Source organism: Sarcophilus harrisii, chromosome 4 (assembly GCF_902635505.1).
Source record: "Sarcophilus harrisii chromosome 4, mSarHar1.11, whole genome shotgun sequence".
NCBI lineage: Eukaryota > Metazoa > Chordata > Mammalia > Dasyuromorphia > Dasyuridae > Sarcophilus > Sarcophilus harrisii.
The window spans coordinates 336682817-336697203 of record NC_045429.1 but is presented as its reverse complement, the minus strand read 5'-3'; the positions used below and the strand labels follow the sequence as shown (position 1 = coordinate 336697203).

The 14387-nt window shown below is 33.8% G+C and overlaps 1 long non-coding RNA gene across 2 annotated transcripts in view; it reads right to left on the bottom strand.

The window, feature by feature from the left end:
- LOC116423309 overlaps nucleotides 1-14387 on the bottom strand; it is a 29737-nt gene that overhangs the window by 11434 nt on the left and 3916 nt on the right. For both annotated transcript variants that reach the window (XR_004233866.1, XR_004233865.1), the window contains exon 2: nucleotides 2129-2188. This is a non-coding gene — a long non-coding RNA (uncharacterized LOC116423309). The remainder of the gene's footprint in view (nucleotides 1-2128; nucleotides 2189-14387) is intronic.

Here is a 14387-nt window from a genome sequence, read left to right as displayed (position 1 = left end):
TGATAAATAGTAAAATGATATGTAGAGGCAGTTTTCAGAAGAAGAAAGCAGATATCTATAGTCATATGAAAAAATGCTCTAAAGTACTATTTCTTAAAGAAATGAAAATTAAAGATTCATACCTATCAGAAGAACTAACACGACAGAAAAGAAAAATGACAAAATGCTGAAATGGATGTGGGAAAACACTAATGCATTGTGAGTAGAACAGTGAATTAGTTCAAGAATCCTAGTGAACAATGCCCAAAGGACTATAAAACTATGTATACCCTTAGACACAGTAACCAAATCTGTATCCCAAAAAGATTTTTAAAAGAGATATGTGTGTGTATAGATAGATAAGTACATATATGTAAACATGCCCACACACACAAACATACATATATATCTCAGCTCTTTCTCTGATGGCAAGTCGTTGATAGTTGAGGGTATATCTACCATATGACTGTGAAAAAATAATGTGCTGTAAGAAATGATGAACAAAATGCTTTGAGAAAAGTCTGAGAAGACATATATAAACTGATGAAGAATGAAGTGAGCAAAACCAGGTGATCATTGTACACAGTAACAGCTATGTTTTAACAATGATCAATTGTGAAAGTCTTAGCTACTCTGATTGACACAAATGATGCAAGCCAATTCCAAAGTACTCATGATGAAAAATGCTATTCATTTCCAGAGAAAGAACTGATGAACACCGAGTGTGAATTGAAGCATAATTTATTTCTTGCTTGTTTTTGAAATATGACTAATATAGAAAAGTTTTCCATGTGTATAATTGATATCACATTGCTTTCTTTCTCAATGGTACTAAGAGGCTGGAGGGAGGGAGAGAATTTGGGATTCCAAAACATTTTTAAATGAATATTAAAAGTTAATAATTAAAATTTGAAAGTTGAAAGAAAAATTTAAAATAATTTGATACCACAAACATGAAATTGATTATATTTTGATAGATAAAAGGTTACTCTTTAATTATTTGGGGATCATTCTGGAATCAGCTGTCTATTTACTGCCAAACAACTGGCTTATTAAAGCAAATGTCAAAATTAGTACAAAAGTAAAACGGAATAAAAATGAGAAAAGGATGGTAAGCAATCAAGACAACCTGCTCCTGACATATTCAAATAAGTTATTGAAGATAAAAATATCAATAGAAGACACTGACACACACACACTCTAAAAATTTCATGCAATATTTTAACTAAATAGCTTAAAGACTAGGTCAATCAGCAAAAACCTGACTTACTTGCTGAAGCGGAAATGGAAGCCTAGAATAAGACATGTTTATAATATAAATTTGTTCATAAAATTTTAGTGAGGAAGATATGGAAGATTAAGAGCAATGTTATCCTTAAAATAAGAAAGACAGGAAATAATAACCCCAGTTTAAATAAATTTGGTAATAAATACAAATAAGTAAAATCATTACAGATTAAGGAAGAAATTTAAGATTTGATGAAAGAACAGAGATTTCCATAGCTATTTGAATAATAGAAAGAGAGAAGTTGGACAAGTTGGAGTATTCTTGGCACAGGATGTAGCCTTTAAAAGTTTCTGAAAAAGTAAAAGGTAAATATAAATATATATGTATAAATTATACATGTACATATGTAATATATATGTTCAATAAATTTGCCTGAGGGGTACAGGTGGAAGAGGCTGAGAACAGATCAGAGGAAAGATAATGAAATAGTTCTTGAATACCCTGGCTGAATGTTTGGAACAGTGATAATTTTTAAGCTGACTCATTTTTATGTGAATAATATATGTAGAGATGGAAAGAAAAGAATTTTTGTTTAGCTGCCTTCTCCATTCATTCCTTCATCCTCCATTTTGAGGAGAGCCCCAGATTTACCACCCTTTATTGTCCAACTTCACTGCCATAATGTCAAATGAATTAATTATCTTCTTTACAACATATTCACATTTTTTTCAACTTTTTTTTTTGAAGTGTATTGTCTTCTCCCTTTAGAATATGGTACTTGAAGGCAAAAACTGTCTTTCTTTTTAATTATATTTGTATCACCAGTACATAGAAAAATACCTGGCACATAAAATGATTATATTATTAAGTACACTGCTGCAGGTACTCTTAGAATGCATTCTCCTGGTACAATGACCATACCTTCCCATTCCATCATTCATCTGTGTTGCTCACTGTGATGTTGATATACAAGATCCTAACCTATAAGCAAGGTAAAATAAAAGAATTAATTTTTAAAAGTTTACAGGCATGAGGAAGCCTATAAATTCTAGAGAGAGTTATACTGAAGTCTTGTTGGAGCCTGGAAATATGTAAGTTGCTGTAGGTCTAGCAAGAGATGACCTTGGCTTTAAGTAGCTGTAGATATAAACATAAAGAGACAAATTTAGGAGACATTATGAATCAACCAATCAATCTACAAACATTTTCTATATTCTAGCATTGTGCTAAGTGCTGGAGAATATAAATATAAAAAATGGAACGACACTTACAAGAAACTAATGAAAGTATAAAGTCTCAAAATTTTATAACAAAGTATACAGTGCTTATTGTTATTTTAAATTATTAGTAAAGTGATACAATTAAGGGTTAAATTGGCATAAGGAACCTGAAGGCTTTCTCTTTAGAAGGTATATTTAGTATTTATTCTTTGATTGATTTAGGCTCTTGTTCAAGATTTTATGCTTATGACTGACGGAATGCTGTAGACATAAGAAATGATGAGCTCAATGATTTTACAAAAATATGGAAAGACTTGTACAAAATAATGAAAAGTGAAATAAGCAGAACCTAAAATTGTATACAGTAACAACAACTGCTTTAAAAATGACTTTGAGCAAATAAGTCATTTTGACTATTATAAATGCCTGCATTAACTATAGAGGACATATGAAGGAAGATGCTATCTGCACTCAGAGAAAGAAATGATAAACAGAAGTACATATAGAATGATTTTATATCTAATAGTAACCATCAGTAGAGTGGTGTGGAGTGAAGGAAAAAAAAAGAAATTTGTATGATAATGTTATTATATATTTAAATGAAATAAGTTGTACATAATAGCTGTGCAGTTCATACATACTTTTGAAATTATGTTATTGAAATGTTTGTAATTATAGTATGTAAGTCCCATAAATTAAAATTCATTAACATGGCATTCAAGGTTTCAATGGATTTTCCAGTCTTGATTCCTGCTGTTTTACTTGAAATCCTCCATATTCTTCCCTGTCTCCTTCTGCCCTTTTCTCCTAGCATGTTGTTAGCCTTGATCTAGTAGATTCTTCCTTACTCCTAATGTCTAGTTGTTAAAAGTTTTTCCTCTTTCAAAAAGTGAGTTACCAATTAACCTTTCTTGAGCTTTCCCCTCTAGTGAGAAATCCTTCCCTTTTCAAATTTCTCAGACAATTCTTTTCTTCCTTTCTTTCACACTTAAGGAATTTCTAACTTATATTAATAGTTATCTGTGTCTATGACACAGATCTGTATACTTACTGGACTATAAGGACCTCAAGGATAAGAATGTTATATTCCTAAAATTTAGAATAGAGCCTTGCACATAATATTCACTTAATTAATGCTTGTTGAAATGAATTAAATTTAAATGACTACTAGGATTCCCCCCTCCCCTTTCCAAATAGATTATAAAATTTTGGAAAGCAGGCAGGCAGACAAGTATATATTGAACAGTTACAATGCACCGGAAACTGTGTTAAGTGCTACAGATACAAAAAAGAGCAAAAATTACTTGTCCTTAACCTGAAAAAGCATTCATTCTAATGTGGGAAACAATATATAAACAACCAGGTACAGACTTAGTAACTGGACAACTGGGGAAAACCTCCTATAGAAGGTATATTTTGAGCTTGAAGAAGCAAGGAAGCCAAGGAAGAAAGCCAAAAAGCCAAGAAGCTTCATAGGAAGTCAAGATTCCCTGCCCTTGGGTAATTAACTTGCAGAAATCTCCTTGTACTTCTTAGAGCTGATTTTGGAGGCATTTTGTGTGTGGCTTTCAAGGTATCTTTTGGCAATGATTCACCTCCCTAAGTAGGTTTATTTTAGAGCCCAGACAGCTGTATAATGGACTGAGAGGACCCTTGTGATCCAATTTCCTCTTGCATTGTATTGTCACTATTGAAGGCCCTAAAAGAAGATTGAAAGCTGGAGACCTTTAGAGTTCTAATGAACTTCATGTCTGATAATAGAAAATCTGTCCAGACTTCTAGTAAGTTCTCTCTATGCTAAACTCTGGTACACTTCTAAGTAATTATATAAGTTGCATTACTTACTGCTTTCCCTGGGAAGTGTTACTGATCCAAACCCAAACTCTAGGTTCAACTTCTGCTCTGTTATATGAGAGACTTTGAACAGATTGCCTTAGAGTGAAGGAGTTCAATTAGATGATCTCTTGGCATTCCTTAAAAGTGCCTTTTCCTTTCCCCCCATATATATTTTATATTTATTGCATGTACTCAAGAAGTGAGGAAAATTAAACAAAACACATATACCATTGTATCCTGCCTGTTAAATGGAAGTGATTTGTAAGAGGGCTGGTTGAACTCTGCCTTTGACAACATCCACGTGTAGCCTGTCTCCTTTCCATAAGAATGCCTTTAGTCAGAAACTCCGAGAGAATAGACTTTTAGCCAGCTTTATTGCTGAACCCTCCAAGGGTTTTCTCTAGCTATTATACTGCTGTCTGGTTTCTAAAATAAGCCTACTCAGGGAGGTGAATCATTGCCAAGAGATCTCTTGAAAGCCACACATCAAATGTTCTGGGAAACAGAAAGGGATCTTAGAGGTTACAGCATGACCCAGCAGATAGAGAGCTAGGTCTGGAGTCAGGAAAACCTGAATTCAAATTTGACCTCAGATACTTATTGACTGTTTGAATCATAAGTTACTTAATCTCTGCTTCAATTTCCTCAACTTCAAAATTGAGGATAATAGTAACATTATTTATCCCTGGGTTATTTCGATAAATGAGATAATATCTGTAAAATACCTGGCAGTAGGTGCTTAATAAATACTTATTTCCTTCTTCCTATTACAGAAACACAGTTTTAAATCTGGAAGGGACCTTAGAAGTCATCCAGTCCAACTTTCTCATTTTATATATGACAAAAACTAAATCTCTGAGAAATTGTTTGACTTGCCCAAAGTGATCAAATCCAGGTCTTCTGATTCCAGATCCAGAATACTGGGCATCTTGTCTAATGCTTTCCATTACAGATGAGAAAACTGAGGTTCAGATAGTCCCACAGATGATATATAGAACTTTAATGGTTTTAGATCCATAACTTCATTTGATCTTCACAGTAATCCTGGCCAGCAAGTACTATCAACATTATTATCCCCATTTTACAGAAAAGGAAATCAAGTCAGTTAGAGGTTAAACAGTTTGCCTGAAGTCACAGTTTGAACCCACTTACTGCAGGATTTTTTCTGTGGCTCTTTCCTATGGCATTAATCTAAATATCTGGGGGTGTTAAGATTTGGAAACAAGCTCTGAGATTTGATTTTCTCCAAAAGAAATTCCTATCATCCAATTGCCTAAATGATCAAGAAGGTTTTTATTTCTTGTATACATGTGAGAGAATTCCAAGTCCCTTTTTTGTATATTGAAGAGTATACGTATAATAATATATTTATATTTTATGATTAGTACTGGTAGTCTTTTGGTATCTTAAGAGAGCAAAGGATGAGGTTGATGATTTATTCTCTGCTCTGTGTTGAGATCTTTTCTAGAAATGAGAGTCAAGGTACATGTAATTTACAGTGTAGTATAAGAGGAAGGAAGTCTTTATGCACAGGTTAACAATTTGGTTGAGAAGACATAACTAAAACACTACTCATTTATATTGGTCCCAAGTACAGTAAGAAGTCTTTGTGAGAGTTGATAGGGATTTGAGAAATTAAGGAAGGCTTCATGTAGGAAGAAAAATTTAAGTGGGATCTTGAGAATAAGACGACTTGAATTGTTATGGAAAGGCAGGAGATTCTAAGCAGGGAAATCAGCAAAAGCATGAAAGCAAAAATAAGTATGTCATATTGTGGTGGACAGTGACGACTGATTCTTCTTTTAAGGAATGCCAAGAGATCAACTAATTGAACTCCTTCACTTTAAGGCAATCTGTTCAAAGTCACTAGTATAACAGAGCAGAAGTTGAACCTAGACCTTCTGATCCCTGGTCCATAGTACTTTCTATATATGTTAGGGAGATATCAGGATATGAGTGAGATTAGGTAATTAAGATGGAGTCACTTGATGAAAGAGTTTGAAAGTCAGTTAAGAGGAATTTGTGCTTGTGGGATAGGTTGTAAAGGAAGCTTGTTAGGTCCTAAAGACAAAATAAAAGCAGAGGTTTTGGAAGATTAATTTGGAAGGGGTAACTGGAGGTGGGCTGCATTATAAGATAGACAGTAGGAAACTAGATGGAGACTTGAAATAATCCTGGCCTAGATCTGGGAAGTGGTAATAAGGAAGGAAAGGAATGTGAATCCTATATGCATTTCAAAGAAAGAATGACACAACATAGTGACAAATTAGATTTAGGAAGTGAGGCTAAAATAATCTCATTTTGGGAGATGTGAGGGGAAAATGGTGATACTTCTAGAAAGGGAGGAATGGGAAACAGGTTCTGATTTCAGAAGAAAGATAAATTCTTGTTTAGACTTGCAATAAAGTCATGTATGACCTTAAGGGTCTGCAGAAAAAAGATAAGAGAATTAAAACAATCATATTTAATGTTATTAATAAAATTACTTTCTATATGCTAGGTAGAACATCTTAGGTTTAATATAGTGAAAACTGAAAGCAAGAAAAATTTAATGCTTATGAATTAGGCAAGAGGCATGATTTGGTAACATATATGATGTCAGAGGACATAGTTTAGGATCTTGGTTTTGTTATTTAGCACCTGTGTGAACTTGGGAAAGTTATTTAACTTTGGGTTTCATTTACTGATCTTTAAAATGGAGAAATTGGAGTGGATGGCTCCTAAGGTCGCTTTCATCTCCAAATCTATGATCTTCTGTAATAGATTGGAGTGATTAGCCATTTTGACATTCAGCATTTTCTCCCTGAAGGCCTCTACATTATATTGTTTTAGTGTCTTCATACTATCCCATTCTATGAAAATGGAAGGTTTAAGTTCAATCTCCCTAGTGCTTGTTCAGCAGATGTGACCAGCTGTTCTTTGGACACAAGCCTATGTACTAAGAAAACGAGATCACGCCTGGATACTCATTCCTGAACCAGATCACTGAGTCACTGAAAATGTCATATGGGATCTGCCACATTGATCAATGGCCAGTGATAATAGGTTAGTGAGCTTGTTTTTGTTTCCTGGGAAAATTCTAGATTGGAATACTAACCATCAAAAAGATGATCAGTGAACATCTAGAAAAGGAAGTGTTAATTACAAACAGCCAAGATAGCTTTATCCAGAAAAGGTCACACTAGACTAACCTTCTTTCCTTTTTTTTCCATAGAGCTGTAAAATGAGAGGGAATGCTATGAATATAATTTATCTCGATTACAGAAATGTTTTCATAAATGTCTTATATTACTCTGGTGAAAAACATAGGGGCTGGATGATAATATACATATATGAATTTGAAACTAATTTGATAACCAGATTCAAAGAATAGGTATGAAATTAATGACTTAATATCAACTTGGTCTGAGGTTCCAGTGGAATGCCTCAGCTTGAGCTCATGTTAACTAGGATAAATCAATATTTATTGAAATATATATATATCTATGTTGTCATTTAGTCATCTTTCTGTGCTGTCTGTCTCTTTGTGACTCTCTTTGGGGTTTTCTTGGTAGTTAAGATACTAGAGTGGTTGGCCATTTCCTTCTCCAGCTCATTTTACAGAATACAAAACTGAGCAAACAAGGTTCAGTGACTTGCTCAGGATCATACATCTAGTATCTGATTTCAGATTTGAACTAAAAAAGATGATGCTTCCTAACTCCAGGGCCAGCATTCTATCCACTGCACATGGAATCAGGAAGACCTGTGTTCAAATCTTGTCTCTAACTCAAAGCCAGACACTCTATTCATCCCACCTAGTTATCCTTACATCCATCCATCCATCCATCCATCCATCTAGATAGATATCTGTCTATCTCAGATTTGCAGATGATACAAAACTGGGTCAGATAGATAGCACATTTTATCAAAGAATTGAAAGTCAAAAAGACTGGTTCATGTCTAATATGATGAAATTTAATAGGAATACATGTAAATTCCCTGAATTGGGTACCAGTCTAAGTCAAATGATTCTGTGGGATGAATGCCCCCCAGAAATCATCTTTAAAAGGCTGAAATCTATTGGGTACTTCTTCCTTACCCTCCTTTCCCTATTTCTGACCGCTATAATTCAAAAGACAAACATTCTATTTTCCTACTTCTGACCACTATAATTCAAAAGACAAACACATTCTATTCTTCTGAGGTATCATAACAAGACAGATTGTCTTCATTATGTTGTAAGTCATTTTCTACATATTTCACCTGTCAGCCACATCTATTCTAACATCAGCTTTTATTTATTTATTTATTTATGGCTGGGGCAATTGGGCTTAAGTAACTTGTCCAGGGTCACACAGCTAGGAAATATTAAGTGTCTGAGGCTAGATTTGAACTCATGTTCTCCTGATTTCAGGACTGGTGTTCTATCCACTGCACCATTTAGCTGCCCCAATATCAGCTTTTATAGATTTTTGTGTATGACGTTTTTCAGATTCTTTTTAGATCATCACAGTCATTTCCTAAATTTAAGATCTCATTATATCTTTCCTACTTTGCATATAGTAATATAGCAGAATTGCTCTACTATCTTGTCCAAGGTGACACAGGTTATAAGTACCGGAGTAGAGATTTGAATCTAGGCTTTCCGTCACTAATATTTTCTATGTAACAGTTTAATAGCTAACTAACTTTGATGTATTGTTTTAAGATTCGCAAAGTTTTTTACTTATCTTACTTCATTTGATCCAGGTTACAACACTGTGAGCTAGGTGCTATTACTATTTCTGTTTTACAGATAAGGAGACTAAGGCTACCAGTCAATAAACATTTGTTAAGCACCTTCTATATACAATTCATTGTGCTAAGTGTTGGGGATAAGAAGAAAGGCAAAAGACATCTTTACTACAAGCAGCTTCCAATTTAATGGGAGAAAGATCATACAAACAAGGGTCGAAAAGGAGGGAAAAGTATAGGTTATAGAAGCATGATGAACTCCAGAGAAGTGCCACCAGATAAGAAATGATGTAATAAATGGATTGCTCTGAGTGTTCTCATTAAATGGAGGATATGGGAGCAGCTTCCTAATATCTATCCTCCACTCAGAGGGAGGGAAGATGCAAGGGGCCTGGAAGACAGAGATATTGAGGTGTTGACTACAATTATTTTGACACCAGATCCGGCAGTCTTATCTATGGTACCATCCAGCTGCTTCCTAATTAGTATCTCTCCTACTGTTTTTCCTTGCTTCGATACATCTTTCTACACAATTGCTAGAAACATCATTCAGCTACTTATCGCCTCTCAATTAGACTATTGCAGTAGTTCCCTAATTGGTGTTTCTGCCTTCATCTTGTCAAATTGATATTCCTAAAGCACAAATCTGACCATGATTCTGGTCTGGTCAAGAAACATCAGGGGTTCCCCATTACTGCTAGAACAGAACAGAAATTTGTTTGATATTTTAAAAGCCTTTCAGTTTCTGGCACTAACCTTTCTTTACAAATTGGTTTAACATTAAACTCCTCAAACATTCTATGTTTTGAATAGATGACTAACGAACATATTGAAAAGGAAATGGTGATTACAAAGAACTATCCAGAACACATCATGCCATACTAATCTCATTTCCTTTATTGACAGGATTATTAAACTAGTAGATGAGGGGAATGCTTGGTTATAATTTACTTAGATGTTAGCAGAATTTCTGACAAAATGTATCTTTTTTTGTGAGAAGATAGAGGGGAATAGACAATAATTAATTTGTTGGATTCAGATTTAGATTGATGTTTGGACTCAGAATTATTGTTGATTTGGTGTTATTGGGACAGGAATCCCTCAGTAGAGTACACCAAGTAATTTGTCCTTAGACCAGTGGTATTTAATGTTTTTTTTTAATGATTTGGATAAAGGCATATGAATGTTCATCAATTTTGCAAGTGATACAAAATTAAGAGGACATGATATGGGGCAGCTAGGTGGTGCAATGGCTAGAACACCAGCCCTGAAGTCAGGAGGACCTCAGTTCAAATATGACCTCAGACACTTAACACTTCCTGGTTGTGTGACCCTGGGCAAGTCACTTAACCTCAATTGCCTCAGCAAAAGAGAGAGAGAGAGAGAGAGACAGAGAGAGAGAGAGACAGAGAAAGAGAGAACATGATAGTTGTTTTCAGTTAGTTGCCTAATGGAAAGTACACTGATTTTGGAGTCCATAGATCTGAGTTCTCATCCTGGTTATAAAACTTATTGTCTCAAAAAATAAACCATTCAAATATTGTGGAACCACAGTTAGGATGACATACAATTTAACCAATTTTTACATTAAAGGATCAGAGGGCCTGAGATAATGATAATAAACTTTGACATTTCATCTCATATATGGAAGAAAAGGGTTGAGATTATGAAAAGATAGGTATAATGTGCCATTGGTGTAGCTATGGACTAGTTCATCCATTCTATAAAACAATTTGGAAATATGATAAGAAAATGACAAAAATATACATAGATTTTTACTCAGCAATCTCACTGTAATACACACACACACACACACACACACACACACACACACCCCTGAGGATGAAGATAGAAAGGTTCTATACACAATAAACAATGATTTTTTTTTTGCATTGTAAAGGACTAAAAAAATTTTTTTCTTACTTTTTGCTGCAGTCATTGGGGTTAAATAATTATCTAGGGTCACAGCTAGGAAATGTTATGTCTGAGGCTAGATTTGAACTCAGGTCCTCCTGACTTTAGCTGGTACTCTAGCCACTGCACCATCTAACTGCCCCTATAATATTTCTTGATTAGAGAATGGCTACATAACCATTGTAATATATGGATCATGAATGTAATGGAATATTATGCTATAAAAATTAGTGAGAACAAGGACTACAGAGAGGCTTAGGAATATTTATATGAACTCAAAAGCAGTATACACAATTGCTACAGTAATGTAAAGAAAATGAACCTGAGTGGTACAAAATCACAATAACAACATTTGGCTCCAGAGGTTGTAAGAAAATTCAATTTACTCATTAGTTTATAGTGAACGAAGGCAGAGAGCAGGAGATATTATAATTATGGAGCTCTGTATTTAATGTTGGTCTTGATATACCTGTTAGCCTTATTTTCTTTTTTTACATATTTATATGTTGATATATTGGGTAATACAGGTGTTGTGAAAATAAAACATCAATAAAATGGGTCATGTTTTACAGCTTTTTATAGTTTACAAAGGACTATATTCAAAATAATGTTATATTGTAAATTAAATTACATTCTTATCTTATTTTTATGGAAAAATAAAAATGATAACAATATGACAATCTCCTTACTTCAGTTAATCATACCTATGAGAAACCTTGCTCCTGGGACTATGAAGTTATATTAGTATTATGGTCCCCCTGGTGACACTTTATTTTACCTGTTGCTGGGAAACAATAAACAACCTCTTCTCGTTCCAGTTTTAACTCAATCTGTTCTTTTTCATTTATTGTACTCATTTAGCATTCATTAACATTCTTACAGGACCATGTCATGTTCCTATAGTTATCTTTGGTTATCTACCTTTGTTTTGGTCTTCTGTTTCTTTTAAAAATATGTCATTTTTTCATTTAAATGTAAAGTTTAAAAATTGAGTTCCCAATTTTCTTCCTTTTTTTTCTTCCTCCCTCACTGAGAAGGCAAGCAATTTGTTATGGGTTATATATGTGCAGTCATACAAAACATATTTCTATATTAGTTGTGACCAAAAAACCCTAAGAAAAAATAAAAGTAAAAAAAAGTATCCTTTGATCTACTTTCAGACTCATTTCTTTCTCTGGAGGTAGATGGTTTTTATCATGAGTGCCTTGAAGTTGTCTTAGCATTGTATTGTTGAGAATAATTAAGTTATTCACAGTTGATCATTATGCAATAATGTTGCTGCTGTGTACAATGTTCTCCTGGTACTGCTTACTTCACTTTGCATTAGTTCATTTAAATCTTTCCAGTTTTATTTGAAAATACCCTAGTCATCATATCTTACAGCACGATAGTATTTCTATCATAATCAATAATGCAACTGGTTCAATCATTCCCCAGTTTATGGATATCCCCTTAATGTCCAATTCTTTAACATCAGAAAAAGAGCTGACAAATATTTTTTGTAAAAATAAGTCCTTTTTCCTTTTCTTTTTGGATATAGATCTAGTAGCAGTCAAAGGGTATGCACAATTTTGTAGCCTTTTGGACATTGATCCAATTTGCTCTTCAGAATGATTGAATCAGTTCACAACTCCATCAACAAGTACATGAATGTCCTAATTTTCCCATATTCCTTCCAACATTTGTTATTTTCCTTTTCTGTCATATTAGTCAAGACTGATAGGTGTAACATGGTATCTTAAGAATTGTTTTAATTTTCATTTCTCTAATAGTGATTTAAAACATTTTTTAATATGACTATAAATAGCTTTGATTTCTTCTTCTGAAAACTGCCTGTTTATATCCTTTGACCATTTATCAAGTGTGCAATGATTTGTACTCTTATAAATTTAACTCAGTTCTCTAAATATCAGAGAAACTTGCTAGAAAATTACTACCCACCCCTGCCTTTCCCCCCTGCACCTTTTTTGCTTTGTAATTTTGGAAGTATTGATTTTGTTTGCAAAACCTTATGAACAATTATGTAATACAATTACTCACTTTATATCTCATAATGATCTCTATCTCTTTTTTGGTTATAAATTCTTCCTTTATTCATGGATGTTACAGGTGTACTCTTCCATGTTTCCTTAATTTGTTTATGGCGTTACCCTTAATATCTAAACCATATACCTATTTTGACCTTTTCTTGGTATTTAGTGTGAGATGTTGGTCTTTACGTAATTTCTGCCAAAATGCTTTCCAGTTTTCCAAGCACTTTCTGTCAAATAATGAGTTCTTGTCCCCAAAGCTTGGGTCTTTGGTTTTATCAAACAGTGTTACTATGACCATTTATTGTGTATCTAATTTTAAATTACCCTGATCCACCACTCTTATTTCTTACTAGAACTACTTTTCTGTTTATTTGAAATATATAAGTTGATGAGTTTCCTGTGTATCCACACACATCTTTTCAACTCTTGATTCCCACTCTCTTTCATTGGAATGCTTTCCCTTTTTGTTTTCAGAACTTTAATCATGAGTCTCCTATCCCCCTATAATTAATGGGATTTTCCTATCTTTTCCCTGAACCCTTTGAAATTTATTTTTTCCAAAATTTATAGTATGTTGCAGATAATGCTCTAATTTCTTTTACTTTTCTATCACAAATTCTAGAAGGGAGTGATCACAAGTTGTGAATAGTCTCTTAATTGCCAGATGTAATGGCTTTCTTAATCTTCATCCCAGTAACCCTTGACACATTGGCAATCATCCTTTTCTCCAGTATATGCTTTCATTTCTAGGTTTTCATAGCAACTTTAATCTTGATTTTCTTCCTACCTGTCTGAATTATTTCCCTCAGATTCCTTTGCTAGCTCTTCCTCTAAGTCAACCCCACTAAAGTAAGGGTATTTCCTTCAAGGGTTTATCCTTGGTCCTCTTTTTTTTTTTTTCTCTTTAAACTATTTTCCCAGGTGATCCCATTAGCTCCATTGAGTTCACTTATCTCCACTCAAATGAATACCAAAGCTATTTGTTCAGTCTTTACCTCTGCCTATTGGAAATCTTAAATGCATTATCTATTTTTAACATATCCAAAACATAATTCACCCCCCCCCCATTTTCTCTTCTTTTGAATTCTTTTATTACTTGAGGATACCATTATCCTCCCAGGCATTTAATCTTTAAACTGGGAGTCATGCTCAAGTCTTCATTCACATTCTTTAAGGTTGATCTGTTCACAAGTCTTATCATTTTTGCCTTTACAATCTTTCCTTCAAACTCTATTGCAAAGAAACAGTTCTAATAAGTTGGCTATGTAACCTCAATGCAAATGCACACTTATATAAAAGACTATTTACAGAGAAATAGTATTCACTACAAGGAATGTATTCACTTGGAGATCAGAAGTGTTACAAGAACACTCTCAAGCTTTCTCTGAAGAACTTTTGTAATAATTGTAAGACATGGGAGATGCTGGTACAAGATTGCTCAATGAGCAAAGTAGAATCCAA